The sequence below is a fragment of the Oreochromis niloticus genome, linkage group LG1 (genome assembly GCF_001858045.2).
Source record: "Oreochromis niloticus isolate F11D_XX linkage group LG1, O_niloticus_UMD_NMBU, whole genome shotgun sequence".
Taxonomy (NCBI): Eukaryota; Metazoa; Chordata; class Actinopteri; order Cichliformes; family Cichlidae; genus Oreochromis; species Oreochromis niloticus.
Genome location: NC_031965.2, coordinates 29,301,230 through 29,316,490, shown reverse-complemented (window position 1 = coordinate 29,316,490; position 15,261 = coordinate 29,301,230). Strand labels below are relative to the sequence as shown.

The 15,261-nt window shown below is 37.3% G+C and overlaps 1 long non-coding RNA gene across 1 annotated transcript in view; it reads left to right on the top strand.

Annotated features, from left to right (window-relative positions):
- Positions 1-14,210, top strand: part of LOC109201939 (uncharacterized) — a 31,363-nt gene extending 17,153 nt beyond the window's left edge. Inside the window, exons 2-3 of the long non-coding RNA XR_003220166.1 lie at positions 3,279-11,731; positions 11,817-14,210. This is a non-coding gene — a long non-coding RNA (uncharacterized LOC109201939). The remainder of the gene's footprint in view (positions 1-3,278; positions 11,732-11,816) is intronic.
- The last annotated feature ends 1,051 nt before the right edge of the window (positions 14,211-15,261 follow it).

Here is a 15,261-nt window from a genome sequence, read left to right as displayed (position 1 = left end):
TTTTGTTATTGTCTTAATGTGTTTTTCTAAGTTTAGGTCTGCATCCATCACTACACCCAAATTTCTCGCCTGGTTTGTGGTTTTTAGGTGTATAGATTGAAGTTCTCTGGTGACCTGTAATCGTTTTTCTTTTGCACCAAAGACTATTACCTCAGTTTTATTTTTGTTTAGCTGGAGAAAATTGTGGCACAACCAGTCATTAATTTCCTCAATGCATTTACCAAGAGCCTGTACAGGGCCTCGGTCTCCTGGTGACATTGTGATATATATTTGTGTGTCATCTGCGTAGCTATGATAGTTTATTTTGTTGTTCTTTATAATCTGTGCCAGTGGGAGCATGTAAATGTTAAACAGAAGGGGTCCCAAGATGGAACCTTGGGGAACTCCACATGTGATACTTGTCTGCTCAGATGTGAAGTTACCTATTGATACAAAGTATTTCCTGTTTTCTAAGTATGTTTTGAACCAGTTTAGTACAGTTCCTGAAAGACCTGCCCAGTTCTCCAGTCGTTTGAGTAATATGTTGTGGTCAACTGTATCAAATGCTGCACTGAGATCCAGTAAAACTAAGACTGACATTGTTCCACTGTCTGTGTTCAGACATATGTCATTAAACACTTTGGTCAGAGTGGTTTCAGTGCTGTGGTTCTGTCTAAAACCTGACTGGAAGGCATCATAGCAGTTATTCTGTTTTAAGAAGTAATTGAGCTGTTGAGAAACTGCTTTTTCAATAATTTTACTTAAAAATGGGAGATTTGAGATCGGCCTGTAGTTATTCATTTGTGTCTTGTCAAGATTGTCCTTTTTCAGTATAGGTTTAATTACAGCAGTTTTTAGTGATTCTGGAAACACACCTGATATTAAAGAAAAGTTGACGATCTGTAACAGGTCTGACTCCAAAGTCTTTGTGACCTTTTTGAAAAAACTTGTTGGCAGGACATCTAAACAGCAAGAGGAGGAGTTCAGTTGACCTAAGATGTCCTCCAGGTCTTTGCTGTTAATAGGGTGAAACTGTTTGATGGTGTTTAAACAGTTTTTCGGTGGACACAGTACATTTCCTGGATCTGCTGTTGATGTATTAATTGCTTGTCTAATCTTTTGGATTTTTTCTGTGGAGAATTTGGCAAAGTCATTGCAGGCCATGGTCGAATGAAGTTCAGCTGCCACTGACACAGGAGGGTTTGTTAGCCTGTCAACTGTAGAAAATAAGACCCGAGCGTTATGACTGTTTTTGGTGATGATGTCAGAGAAGTAGGACCTCCTTGCACTCCTCAGTTGTAAGTTATAATTGTGAAGTTTCTCTTTATAGATGTCATAATGAACCTGGAGGTTTGTTTTTCTCCATCTGCGCTCAGCTTTCCTACACTCTCTTTTTTTCATTTTTCACCAGTGTGGAGTTTCTCCATGGAGACTTTTTCCTTCCAGAGATAACCTTCACCTTAATGGGAGCAATAGTGTCCATTACATACAAAGGGTACATCTTATCCAAGGCCAGTGCCCTGGATAAGACGTACCCTTTGTATGTCTATAATGAATTAATGAACCCTGAATGATTATTTAAAGCCACATGTTACGTAGTTCCTCTTTATTTGTTCTGCATTACATTATTTTTGAATTTCAACTGTGTTGAAATAAAAATTGATTAAAAAATGTGTATTAGACAATTACAGTGATGTTGCCTGCATTTGAGTCCAACCTTACCCTCTTTAAGGTCTGCTTAAAAATTCTTGTATGAAGGAAAACCTCCAGGTCTGGGTTGAATTCTGAAAAGCATAAAACCTGGCTTACAAGTTCGAGGAGATGGGTAAATAGGTCGGGGCACCTAAACATCAGTGAAACACTGGAAAAGTTTTTCAAGTGCTTTGCTTAAAGTTCTCTGGTCTAATTTATCTAAGGACAAAGATGCAAACACACGTACATGTTTGAATCTGTAATACAATATTATTATTTAAGCAACATGGGCCATAATAAATCATTGCAGAAAAGAACCCGATCGTATATATAGTGTTATGTAATTGGCTTGTCTGCATGCACAGAATGAAATTAAGGTTACTTACATTGGCTGTTTAGTGATTACAGATGATTTATTGGGACTGTTTAATAAGTGAACTAAAACAATAACTAATGTACTGAACATCCTACTTTTTCATTCCAAGAACATTGAAAGTTATTACAGAAACTGTTTTTAAAAGCTGATGAAAGAAAAAATTTTCAGCTGTTCTTCAGTATTAATTATAATTGTAATATTTTTTTCATTGTTGGTCCATCTACAAAAGGTTTCTATGACATAGGAATAGCTCAGAGTATAAAAAACACTCATCAGTGTTACTGCGTCAGTATATAGCATCGCTGGGATGTCATATGTTGCAATAGCTGTTTCACAGTGACTGTATGTTTGCTATATTTATTTGTGGACTTGGGAGAAATCACAACGGAGGCTCTGTCTTTTAGCTTTAACTGCTCCTCTCCAATATTCAAGCCCTCCATTTGGCCTTAATAGGATCAGTGATGTAACACATGTACCTTAGAATCCTGCGTGTGTGGAAAATTGATAGTTCTGAGGTGCAGTGTGTTCCATGATGCTTTTACAAGTTAACAAATATTTAATATGCCGTTGTGAGGAGAGAAAATATATGAATAATGCATGGATCCAAACTACTGTGTTTTGCTAGCTAGATATTTAAAGTAGGGCTTTAGTCAGTGGTTGAAACGATCAAACCTTTTCTCTCAGATGTGAGAAATACATCTCTTTGGAATGTGTGAAAATAGGTGTGTTTTATAACCGGCTTGTCAGCATTAATGTAAGGGCCTGTATGCACTAAAAATCCTCTGAGTGGGGCCCAAATCTTGTCAGAATTTTAGCTTTATGTCACCACTATTATTACTACTAGTATACTTTATTTATTTATACTAGTATTACTGGTGGTCCTTTGGTCCTGGTGTGTTCCTGCATAATTTCTGCATTGCACAGGTAAATTTGAACACTGATAATGGAAACATTATCAGTGTTTAATTTTGTTCAAACAAAACATTGTAATTGTGTTTTGTTTTTGTTTTTTTACTATTATATTTTTTTCTCACTTTACTTGAGAGTTGATTTATTGCCAGTTTAAATTTTTTGGATATTGGATATTGGCAAAAGCACTACAAAAGAAACCTTCATCTGTAAGATAATTCACCATGCCTTTTAATCTCTAACTGCAAAACAACTTCCCTTGTGATTTCAGTATCTGTTCTTTACCTGCCCCTCATTTTGCCTGCTTCTTTGTGTTTCTCAGGTGCAGCTACCTCTCTCAGCATCCCAGCAGAGGAGACATAGTTGCTGCATTGGAATGAAGACTTCTTTTTGACATTGATGCACCTTTGTGGTATTATATGCAAATTGACTGGGATAAAGGCGGAGGCTGTTTGATGTGCAAATGATGAATTTGGGGCACTGAAAATGTGCATACCACTGCTTTTCTGTTAATTGCCTTCCCCGTGGAGTCCTGAAAGTTTATTAGAAAAAGAATGAATGTTAGCATACAGAGAACAGTTTTTGGATATCACACTCTAAACCAGTGAAGGATGTAGTTTATTCAAAATCACAACTCTGAATAAAATCATATGCTGTAATTTCCTTTTTCTTTTTTTTTTTTGTCAACCAGAGTCCATGTCTTACAGTCACATAGGGGGAAGGCTTTTAGCCTTTTTTTGTATTGTTACAGTAAATGTAGCCAGTGTTAAAAGAAACGAGTTTGTTTATTGTACTGGTTCAAACTGCAGTGTGAGCCACAAAATCAGATACATTATCTCGCATTAATTGATTCTCACCATACATAAAAGTGTAATAACTTGAGCTAATTGCACTTTATATCCATGTCAGTTATCACCACAGCCTAATACCCTACACTCCTAAAGAAACAAACAAAAAACCAGTAGTTCAGTCTACATACTGTCAGTACCAGTCAAAATGCACATACCTAACCAAGCTTTGATCAGTTATAGATGGTGTGTGTGATCAAAGACATAAAGTCCATATGACTTGCATAATACATTATCCATTGTTCTGTTTAAGTTAACTAAAGCACATCAAACAGATTGCATAGAGGTCTGCTTACAGGCAAAAGAACATAGCTTCCAATGCGTAGAAATGGATCGATCCATCCATTGCTTTATTCATTTTCTGCTGCTTCTTATCTGAGCCTGGGTGATAGTCATGGGGGCAGCAGTCTAAACAGAGAAGCCCAGACCTCCCTTTCTCCAGTCACCTCCCCCAAATCATATGGGGACACGTAGGTATTCCCAATTCAGCAGATAAATGTATATCGTTCCTGCCTCTCCTAGGTTTGCCCAGGACCTCTTGATTGGTAGCTAAACTCTATAAACAGATATCTACAAATCGATATATTCAACCTGTGCACAAGAGACAAGTTCATTTGAAACTTCGTAGTGTTAAAATGTTTGATCTATTAGCATTAAACAGTAAGTGGTGGATGTTACACAAAGTCAGGCCCAAATAGAATTGCAACTAGATAACCAGAAAATTATAGCACCATCTTTTATTCGTTGAGTAAAGCAAGTCTTTCAGTGTGTGTGTGTGTGTGTGTGTGTTTTTTTCCCCTCCTCTAAAAAAAAATCAAAAAAAAAAAAATCATAGCATTCATTGATGATTGAGATCCTTAGAGCTATCAGCAATTGTTCTGTGCTGAAAGCATAAAATTTTCTTTGACATCAGGGTTTGCTTTAATCCAATATGACATGTATAGTGAAATGAAAATGTATATGGACTATTGTGTGCCTTTTTTATAGTCATGTCTAATAAAAAGATGGTTTGATTAGTCAAACACAACTGTAACTAACAGCATTAATAGTAGCTATATTCCATTTTCTATTCCTGGTGCCAGGGCCCTGAATGCTGTCTCACTGGAGCACTTGCGTGGAGCTGAGACAGCATTCATGCTATTTTCTTTCCTTCTCTTTTCTTTTCTCGCTACATGTAACATTAGCAGCAGTTTTTTAACTTAATATAATTTTCTTTTTATTGGACTTTTCCATAGGTGGGTTTTAAAATATATATAATTTCTAAAATTCAGGGTATACAAGAGATTAAGCACTTTTTAAAGGATTAATTTTGGACTATATTTTTGGTATTTAAAAAAAGAAAGAAAAAAAAGAAAGAAAAACCAGTGAAAAGGTCAAAACCAAAATAGGTATTCAGTCCATCACTCAGCACGCTTGACTGTTTGTTATGCTGAGTTGCTTGCAGAGGTGTTTCTATTTTGTTACTTTTTGGTTCCTTTTTTTTGCAAGTAGTGTATAGGTTGACAGACATCCACTTGAACAAGTTTAGTTTTCCAAAAGAAGTTAATTATCCTGCCAAAAGTATTCCACAGTTTGGCTTGTAGCAAGCATTTACAGTGGTCTGTTTGAATTTAGTTTTTTCCAGAACCAAACAGTTCCGAGAACATGCTGAGGGTAACTACTCAGCTGTGGGCTGTTCAGAGAAATAATGCTTCAGGGGCTTTTTTGGTTCACATTTGAACCACCAATGGAGTGCCAAAATGATTTAACATGCAGCCAGGAGTTGGTACAGGAGTATATAGGCTTGATAAAGCTGGCTTTCACAGTCAGTCCAATAGTCTTTATTCTGTTCCATTTTAAGACTGATGTCAAGAGCTGTTGCTTGGCTAAGGTTTTACTTATGTTTATACAGGTTTTTTTTTTTTTTGTTCTTGTTCAAAAGGGAATCATTATGCAGCATTATGTATGGCATCAATCAACATATACTTGGTTCACCCAAAGTTTCCTCTCTGACTTAGTGAGAAGTAAAAACTAAAAATGATAATTGTGCTGTTGGCCTACAGTGAGGAATCAAAAGGGGCGTCTTTGGAAGAGAGAGATAAAAAGTATTAAAAGCTCCTCGTCTAAAAGGGTACTGTCTGGTCAAGTATACCAACTGATATAAAATGGTGCTATTTTTAAAGGCAAAGGGTGGACACAGAAAATATTAGATTGATGTTGTTTACGTCTAATTAATTGCCAGACTTACCCAAAGTGCAATAAAGAATCTGGCAATTAATTAATGTTTCATTTTCTATTAAGGCTCAAATAAGAGGCAGAAAATGGATGAATGGATATTTGGAAGGATGGGTGGATTTTATTTATTTATTTATTTATGTTAAGATCAATAATGCATTTCTACGAGCAATTGTGTTAAATATTCATGATTTAAGTTATGATCAAAATAATTGTGACTATGAATTTTAATCAAGCCCAAGAGCAGCTCTAGATATAGTATATAGTCAAGTCCTTGTTTAATTATTGCTTTAAATCATTATTTTTAGGAATTTACTGTGTAAGTAACACCCAAGAGTACTGCATATGAACTCACACGCAGTCTTGAATCATACAGTACATAACCACTGTCATATTGTTCCAATTTTTCAATTTTTTATGTCTGGAAAAACTGATTTATTTTGAGTGAGAGTGCCCCAACAGCAGATTGTCAGATAGGAAAACAGGCAACTTGTGAATTCTCAGTGGCTTTTGATGTTCTTGCACTGTGCTGTTGGTCCATTGCTCCAGCCCCACTGTGATTTACTTTCTTGCTGCATTGAGTTTGTTTACTGGCAATATGTTGAAGACAACAACTCTATTCTTGTAACATTGCATGCTTAGTTGCTTGGTTGTCGTATTTGATAATAGATTAAGGTATTGTCTATTAACCTACCTACAAGCCTATAAAGAAAAAAAAATTAATGTTTTAGTATGTTTTGGTAGTTTTGGTATGTTGAAATCTGTATTCATTTTAAAGTTGCACATATAATGTTTCTTATTAAGATTTATCTAGTATTTCCATTCAAAGCAGGAGAGTGCACTGTCTCCTCAGTGCTGAGAAATTCAATGCATCACAGGCCAAGTTGCAGTGTACTGAGGAACTAAATCATTTGCTCTCTTAACACGCTCACAGCTGCCTGTAGATAAGGGTTTGTCTTGTGTTTTTAAGCAGATATTTGACGAAAGATGGGTGTTTTCTGTGCCCACTGAGGAGTGAGCAGTAAAAGGAATGCAGTAAAAATTGCCAAGGTTGACTAAGGACAGATAAGAGTCACAAATTTATTATAATTAAGTAGGCTGCCCCTGCCTCTCAAGCTGTTGTACTCTCTACTTCCATTAACAAAATAGAAGACATGAAGAGCAGAGAAGAGTAAGGAGAGATAAATAAATATTGATCAGTTATTCACTGCTGAATCTAAATAAGAGGAATGTGCCATGGTGAATCCTAGCAGTTTTAGTTTCAATTATACTAGAAATACAATGGAAAGATTACTTGTTTGACAGCTATACTATACTATACTATAAAATCTTTTTAGTATGTATAGGGACAAGGTTGCTCACTGACGCTTACAAGCATACATATTGAAAGCAAACCCATACCCTAACACCTAAGGATAATGCCAGTGATGCTTTTTTGCAGCCTAACCTCTGTAGCTAGCCAGGGAATTGCAGCTCATATAAACAAATCCAGCTTCACTAACCCCTCAAAACATTGCTTGTATTTCTGTTTCCATCGTAACAGCAGTGTACTTTTCAGTCAGAACATTCCATATCATCTTTAGTGAAAAAAAATCTGTGTACAACTGTTTTTTTTTGTCCCGAGTAGACTGGTTCATGTATCTGAACTTGCCTCCAGCATTTTACATGTTGTTACTGTTCAGTTTCTGTGGTAGCTACATCATCTTTGATACTATAGAAACGGTACGTGTCTTGTTTTTAGAAATTTGACATCAACTTAATTTTCTCATGACATACATAGTCTCTGTACATGAGCTAAACCTTTTTGCCTGAATGAAATAAATCAGAAAAATGGCATTAAATGTGATTGTGTGCATGCCTGCTTGCAGGTGTGTGTATTAGTGCAGTGATGTGTAGTTATGTATACAGAACAGGTGACAACACAACCCCTCCCAGAAACAGAGGTTTCTGCAAACTGACCCTGCAGTATGGTGGGCTTTGTGATTAATGGGGGGGACGGAGCACAGGAGGGCTGAAGCATGATTAATTGAGCTCAAGACCTCATCTGCAATATTTTGATGAAAATGAAGAGAGGAAGTAGGGTTGTTTTGTGTGCAAGTGACAGTTGTGTGTGTTCATGTTTTTGGGGGGATGGAGGATTGTATGGTAAGGACAAAGTGTCCTTTTGATTGCATGTGTTCATATACAGGAGTATACCTAAGTAAGTGTTCTTGTGTGCGTGCTTATGCATGATTCTTCTTGTTTTTCTTCTCCCTTTTCCATATTTTGTAAAACTCAACAGTAACAGGCATTCATTCTTCTCCTTACAAGTGTACAAATCATTTAACCTTGCCAAGAACAAAACTACAGTTTACAGTTGAGCTTTTGATAAAGTTTAAGTTACCCTTGCCTGAGGGGAATGACATTGTGCTTCAGTAACTTTTATCTTATTCTGTTTCACGACTTCCTCAAGCCGTGCAGAGTTACGAAACCGATCCAAAATGGTGAGGATACACCTTGAGAGAGAGCATTAAAACAGCCTTTACAGATGAGCTGCAATTATCACTCAGCATGTTAAGGGCTGAATTGTGCTCAAGAGGAAAGTCACTCTACTGCATTTGCCTGATTGAAAATCAGTTCTCATAAACACCGCAATCACCTTTATAGTCTGCCCCAGACAGTTTGATCCTCAGGGGCTGTAATAAACACCCATGGGAATATGAGGTGACAACACAGTTACCGTTATGTGATAAGTGAGAAGTGATAGCTTTCGTTGCCATGAATGTATTTCCTTCAATTGATATTAGACTGAAGGATCTAATTAGTATGTAAGCTGCAGTGGGTACTGGGTAAGTTTTTGTACAGTATATATAAACATACAAATTTTTTTGCTCTTTCAACCACTAAATTGCTCTTTTGAAAGCTGATGAGTACATGTCACCTCCTTTTTTATATAAATAAACTGTAGTAAAATGAAATTTCATGTACACTGATTTTCATAGTGTAGTTACTATTTCTGGCTCATCTGTCATTTACTCAAGAATACAAGAAGCCTAATGGCAGTGCAGTGCTCAGCTTGGCTCAGTCCAGTATGATTCCATACGACGATGATGTATCTGACTGCATCCTTTCCTCTTGTTCTCATTGATAATATTATTAGATGATCACAAACATTAGATTTATGAGACTGAAAATATAGTTTTTATGCTATACTCCTGCCTGTCTTTAAATTGCTGCCGATCAGGCCTGGCACAAGAACAACTTGCTGTTGTAAACCTCCATCTATCCATTTTTTTTTTGGTCAAACACTTAATACCTCTCTTGAGAAGCAATTAATGCTCAAAATAAAACTCACAACATATGCAGTGTTTTGCATCATATTGTGCCATCAGTCAAAATTCTCCAGACGGGGCTAATAATATGAGTTACCTTTCGTTTCCTGTAAAAAACAACGTATAAATAGAAGCTGAAAGAATTATTGAGATTTAGAATGACATGTTGCATCTGTGCTCTACAACTGAATGTGACAGGACTAACTGCAATGCTGTTTTGTTTTTCTTCCAGGCCAGTCTAAATGCAAAAGAGATGCAGACTGAGAAAGGATGATGAATTCTCTTCTTAGGGTTGCTCTGACTGTATATCTCAAAGAAGCGGGCTTTAAACCCCCTAAAATGGATCCAATTACGAAGAGGGCTTTTTGGTGATGCTTGTGGAACTGTGTGTAATTGTGTAACCCTAATTTTCCTGGCACGGAGGCTCTGACAGAGGCCTGTCATCTCCTCTAAGGCTCTTCTTTCAGGCACGATGCTGAAATGAGATCTCGTCTTAGCTGCAGAAATGCTGAAAGTAATATAACGGACACCAAGAGAACAAAATCACCTTCTTACAGAGAAATCCCTTAGAAAAAGGGCTTTAGCTTCCATATCTACACTGGTCTCTCAGCTGACATGATGCAGTGAAGAGTGCTGTGTGATATCTACTTATAGTGCAGTCTTACACATTAGAAGAAATTTTTCATCTCTTAAAGCACTGAGAAATTTAATGTTGGTGCATAAACCCCCCCCCCCAAACAAACTATATTCAGTGCATAGTTGTGTAAATGTATGCTCTTGAAAAAAGCAAAAATTTATAAAAGCCTAATGACGGAAAAGGACCAGACTGGCTTTGGTGGCTGTCTAAATTCACCTTTGTGCACCCATTCCACCTGCCTGTGTCTCTCAGACCTCATAATCGGCAGCAGCATCCTCTGGCATGGCAATCTAATGGCTCATAAATGTTTTATAGCAGTGCATGATCTAGCTGTTCTGTATCTACCTCTGCTATTATGTGTTCTTTGAGAGAAAGAGATGAAAAACAGTCAGTTCCCTATGAATGAATGGATTTCAGTAATATTTTTTTTTAAGTCATACATAATAATGAAACTCTTTCATTTTTTTTTCTGTCACTGAGAAACAAGAGCCATGTTAACCATACTGATATTCTTCTGATGATAATGAATTGTTTTGAATAGTTGGTTTAAGAAAACGGGATTGTGTGTGTACGTGTGTGTGTGTGTGTGTGTGTGTAAATTACTGCAGATAGTAGTAGCAAATCTTCTGCCTTTGATCTTTGCAACCATCAAAGAGATCCGACCTCCCAAAGTCAGACAGCCAGCAACATGCAGTGCTGAATTTCATATGCTTTGAGAGAACGTCAAACAGCATCTCTTCATTTCTCCCTTGCTGGTCAGTAATCTCTGTAAAAGAAATACTATGAGACTGCATAGATAATAAACTGCCAGCTGCTAGCACATACTTAGCACAATAACAAATGTAAAGGCGAACTACTACATGTAGCAGTGAGTGTAAAAATAACAATTCAGTTATTGTATGGCCCAGTTTGATCTTTTCTTACACTCTTATGACAATAAATCCATTGTAGTAAAAATACCCATTTGCTTTAATTGAATGGATTAGAATGGAATGCTTGATCAAACTACCGTAGCTTTTTGCTTCACATTAGTAATTACTGCTTTTACATCTCTGTGATTGAGATGGTTAGATTTGTGTTTTTTCTTTGGTGTCTTCTAAGAATTTGCTACTTAAAAATCAAAAACTATAGCCAATATTCCTTTTAGGGCACTCTTCTTGTGCATATCTGGGTGGCTTCCAGTGCAACTTCAGTTTTTAGAATTATAAATTATAAAGTATTGTGATCATGTCTATATTTTCATCAAACTAAACATAGATAGTAGTCATCAACTGTCTCGGAAACTCACTCCATTTTCATTTGGTAAATCGCCACTGGTGGTAAAAGTGAGGTCTCTGGCTGTGGTCCACCAGTTTTCAGCTTCTGTTCTCAAAAACATTCACAAGGATGTGCAACTTTATTTCATCCTCCGAGGTCAAACTGTCAACTAAACATGTAACACCCTAATGTATCTGAGGAAAGACCTTATCTGTGACACATGCTATTGTGTGCCAGCGCACTGTGCATTGGAAGAACCAACACAATTAGTCATACCAACACAATCTTTGCTAACCACCAACCCACTTGGCTGTTAGCAAGTTCTTTCACTTCTACAGAATAAAAGTCAAGCTGATGGTTCACTGTTTTGACACGCTGGAGGAAATCTAGTGCACACAACAGGGGCACAAGTGCAAGGGGACAGAACAAGACCTACTCTGAGTGATCTAAATAAAGCCACCGTGCTGGAAGCCCTCTCTGAACATGCTCATGAAGATGAACTTCAAAGGTAGATGGACCAAATTTAAATCCAAGTATACGTTTCATTTTTATTGGCTAATTCTTGTAACTTTTTGGTCACATTGTTTTTACAGGTTACTGCTGGAACACCGTATTTTCCCAGTGGAGACCATGAAGATTATACTTCATCATATTGTGTAAATATTCAGCCAAACTAAGCCAATGTGTTGTGTCCTGGTGTATGATTTTCTAGTGTATGTATAACTTGTTAGATTTTTGCAATATCCACACTTGTTCTGCTTTTCTATAATGCAGGTCTCGACCAAAACAGACAAAGTAAACTCCTAAAACAATCACTCAAATATGATTTCTGTACATATGCTGCACCAATCACAAATATTTGTGCGCACAATTTTCAAGTAGGAATACAATTAAATGTATGATAAAGATAAGTCTCTTCACTGTAGGTAAAGATAAGTTTTCCTTATCCATTTAAACTTCATTTGCATTAATGTGGTGTGCTGTTTGCCTTTGCCAAGCAAATTGAAAGCTGTTCCTTCAAACAAACACGTTCTGTAAATAGTCGGGGAAAAAAAGGTCTCAATCCTAAATTAACCAATTTTTCATTATGCTCTAATAGCAATGGCTTTTAATTAAACATGCCTTTCCCAAAATAAAAATGCATTAAACAGGCATGTGCACTATTAAATTGTTATTTTCCCCACTACTAATTTGCTGGACTGGAGGCTGGTGGTTGTAAGTTATTTTTGTCTTGTCAAAGTGACAAAATTATTTAAACTTTTCTTTACCTTCACCCGAGCATATTTTTCCACACATAAGCTTTTTAGGGTCAGAACAATATTTACACTTTTGCCACCAGGGAGCTGTTAATCTGTGGCTTGCACTCCTTGCTGCTGAAATGACTCCTTCCCTGCGATTGCTCCAGGAAATTAAGCTTATTTGACTGTTTCCCATACAGTGATTCACTCAGAGGAGCAGTATCTGTAAACATAAACTTAAAAGTTATTATGCCTTTAGATACTGTGTGTGGGATTTATGCAACTTCTTCTTAATTTGTCTCTGCAGCTTATTTTAATGTGGGGCGTTTGAAGAGCAAGTTTAAAATTAGTATTTTTCTGCCACATTTCATCCCCTGCGTTGCTCTTCATTTAGCTGAATTGCAGGCAGTCATTGAAATTCTGAAGACAATGGGTAACCCTTTAGCTCAACCAAGATTTGTAATTTACCACAGTGAAGTTCAACATCCACAATGCAATCTCTGCGCACCCACGACAACCATCGACCTGTCTTCTGTTTGTGAGATTTATTCAAATGTTGTTTTGCAGCTTTCTCAAGATATTTGCTACAGGCGGCTGGTAATTGTACACAGTATGAATTGTAGACACTGATTACTTGTTTGTTTCATAACCGGGAAGAGACAACGAAGTGAAGAGACATTTACAATTGATCTGTTTGCAGAGCCACTGCAGGATTCAATTTGTTAACTTTGTTAATGTGTTGATAGTTAAGCTAAGCTTTTACCATTCACCTATATGTCATTTTGACTTATTTAAATACTTATTTATTGCTTTTTACGTAATGTAATTTTCGGGTTATTGTTTTGATCAGTCACAATTCCTGATGGTAAAGCTACAAAATGTAGCGGCTGTCATACTTCTCTTTTTGAAGAATGGGCTAAAATGTGAACGGGCAGACTCACATTCACAGACTTCTGAAGACCCACCAGAGACCACAGTAGCGTCTTTACATTCACTCGCATTTTAGGGTTACCAGTTAACCTAACCCCATGTCTCTGGACTGGGGGCAGAAGCCAGACTACCCAGAGAGAACTCGGGCAAACAGGGAGAACATGCAAACTCCACGCAGAAAGGTCCGGGCCAGATGACGGAGGCAAACTAATGGCGTTCTTGCTGTGAGGCAGCAGTGCTAACCACTGTACATCTGTGCTGCCCCTCAACACATTTATAAAGATCTCAATTTCTTGAAACAGTTTTGCATTGTTTAAATCCTTTTTTGTTATGTTGCAGCACTTCTTATGTTGACGTCACCAGTTATTCAGCAGCAACATCAGCGGCATACTTTTTCAAGTATAGCAATTTCCTGTGTAAAACACAGAGCAAAAATTACTTTATATGTATAAAAAAAAATTACTCTGATGTAAAGGCTATCTCTGCAATCAAGTCTCGCCCTGCTGACGTAATGTTAACCCATCTTGCACAGCTGTCAGCCACATCTATCTTCCTGTGAGGGGAAATGACAAATATTTTCCATTAACAACTAAATCACATGATAAAGGAGAATAAATAAATGTAAATTTAATTACCCTCCATGCTTTTGTCGGCATTCATGCGACATTGGGAGTCTACTTGTGGGAATTTTTCGTTCAGGAGACATTGATTAATTATGCCACACACAATTAGCCTATCAAATCGAGTGTGTCCTCCTCTCCTGTGGAAAGGTGATGTCAGAATTTTATGGGGCATTAGGCAGTAGTGCTCCTTGTGTTTTCTCAGAGCGCCCCGGAGAGAAAGAGCATTGGGGGAGGAGTGCATTTGCAGGCTGTTTTTGTATGAATAGGGAATCACGAGGCCTGCAGGGTAAAGAGAAGGCTAACTGATCCTTTTAGACCAATGTCAATACTGATACCCATCACTGTTTGCACTCCCAGCAGGGTCCATGGCCTGCCTGTAATGTTTGTAGCATCTCTGTGATTGAGAGGAGAAATGACAGTGAGACAAATTAAGAGAGCAGGCAGAGATTGCTGCCCTATAGCTCCTCATTCCAGAATGCAAATTGTCTACTAATACGTCTACGTCTTTTATGCATTGCATAGATGGAATCGCTGAGAAAATGCCGAATTATCACTCCTAACTCACACTCTGTGTCGAGCACAATATAATTTATAGTCTAGCACATTTCTCCATAAGCAACATTTTTCAGTAAATGTAAGGTCTATTTAACAATTCTCAGCTCTCACCACGTGCTTCTTTATGGAGGGCCTATGGTCAGTTTGTCAGACTTACCAACATGTTGCCTCATCAGTTTAAAAAGAAAATCTTGTGAAAGTTGTAATCTGCAATTTTTCTTGGTGATGAACAGTGGTTGTTGCACTCTGCTGAGGAGAGTTTTCAAACAGTGGAATGAGGATATCCACTGTGTTTCTTCATTTGTCTGTAATGGCAAGTGCTTTATACTATATTATCAGTTCTTGTATTAAAGTCATTATTCCTGTACATGAAATACAATAGCCATTCTTTCAGATGCATTATCAGTTAACAACTCAATCCTCAAAACCAAAGGCTGAATGTATGAACAATGTGTATACAAAAAAATGACCTGCCTCTTGTGTGAATGGGTGAGTGAGGCAAGTTCTGTAAAGCACTTTGAGTGCTCAGAGTAGAAAAGCACCATATGAGAACCAGTCCATTTACCATTTACAAAAACTGCTATTTATAGAGGTGTCTGGTGAGAATGTAGCTGTCTCTCTCTCACACACACAGATGCATCACACCATGCATACACCTGTTTTTGTCTAGTCAAGTCTGATATGATGAAGTG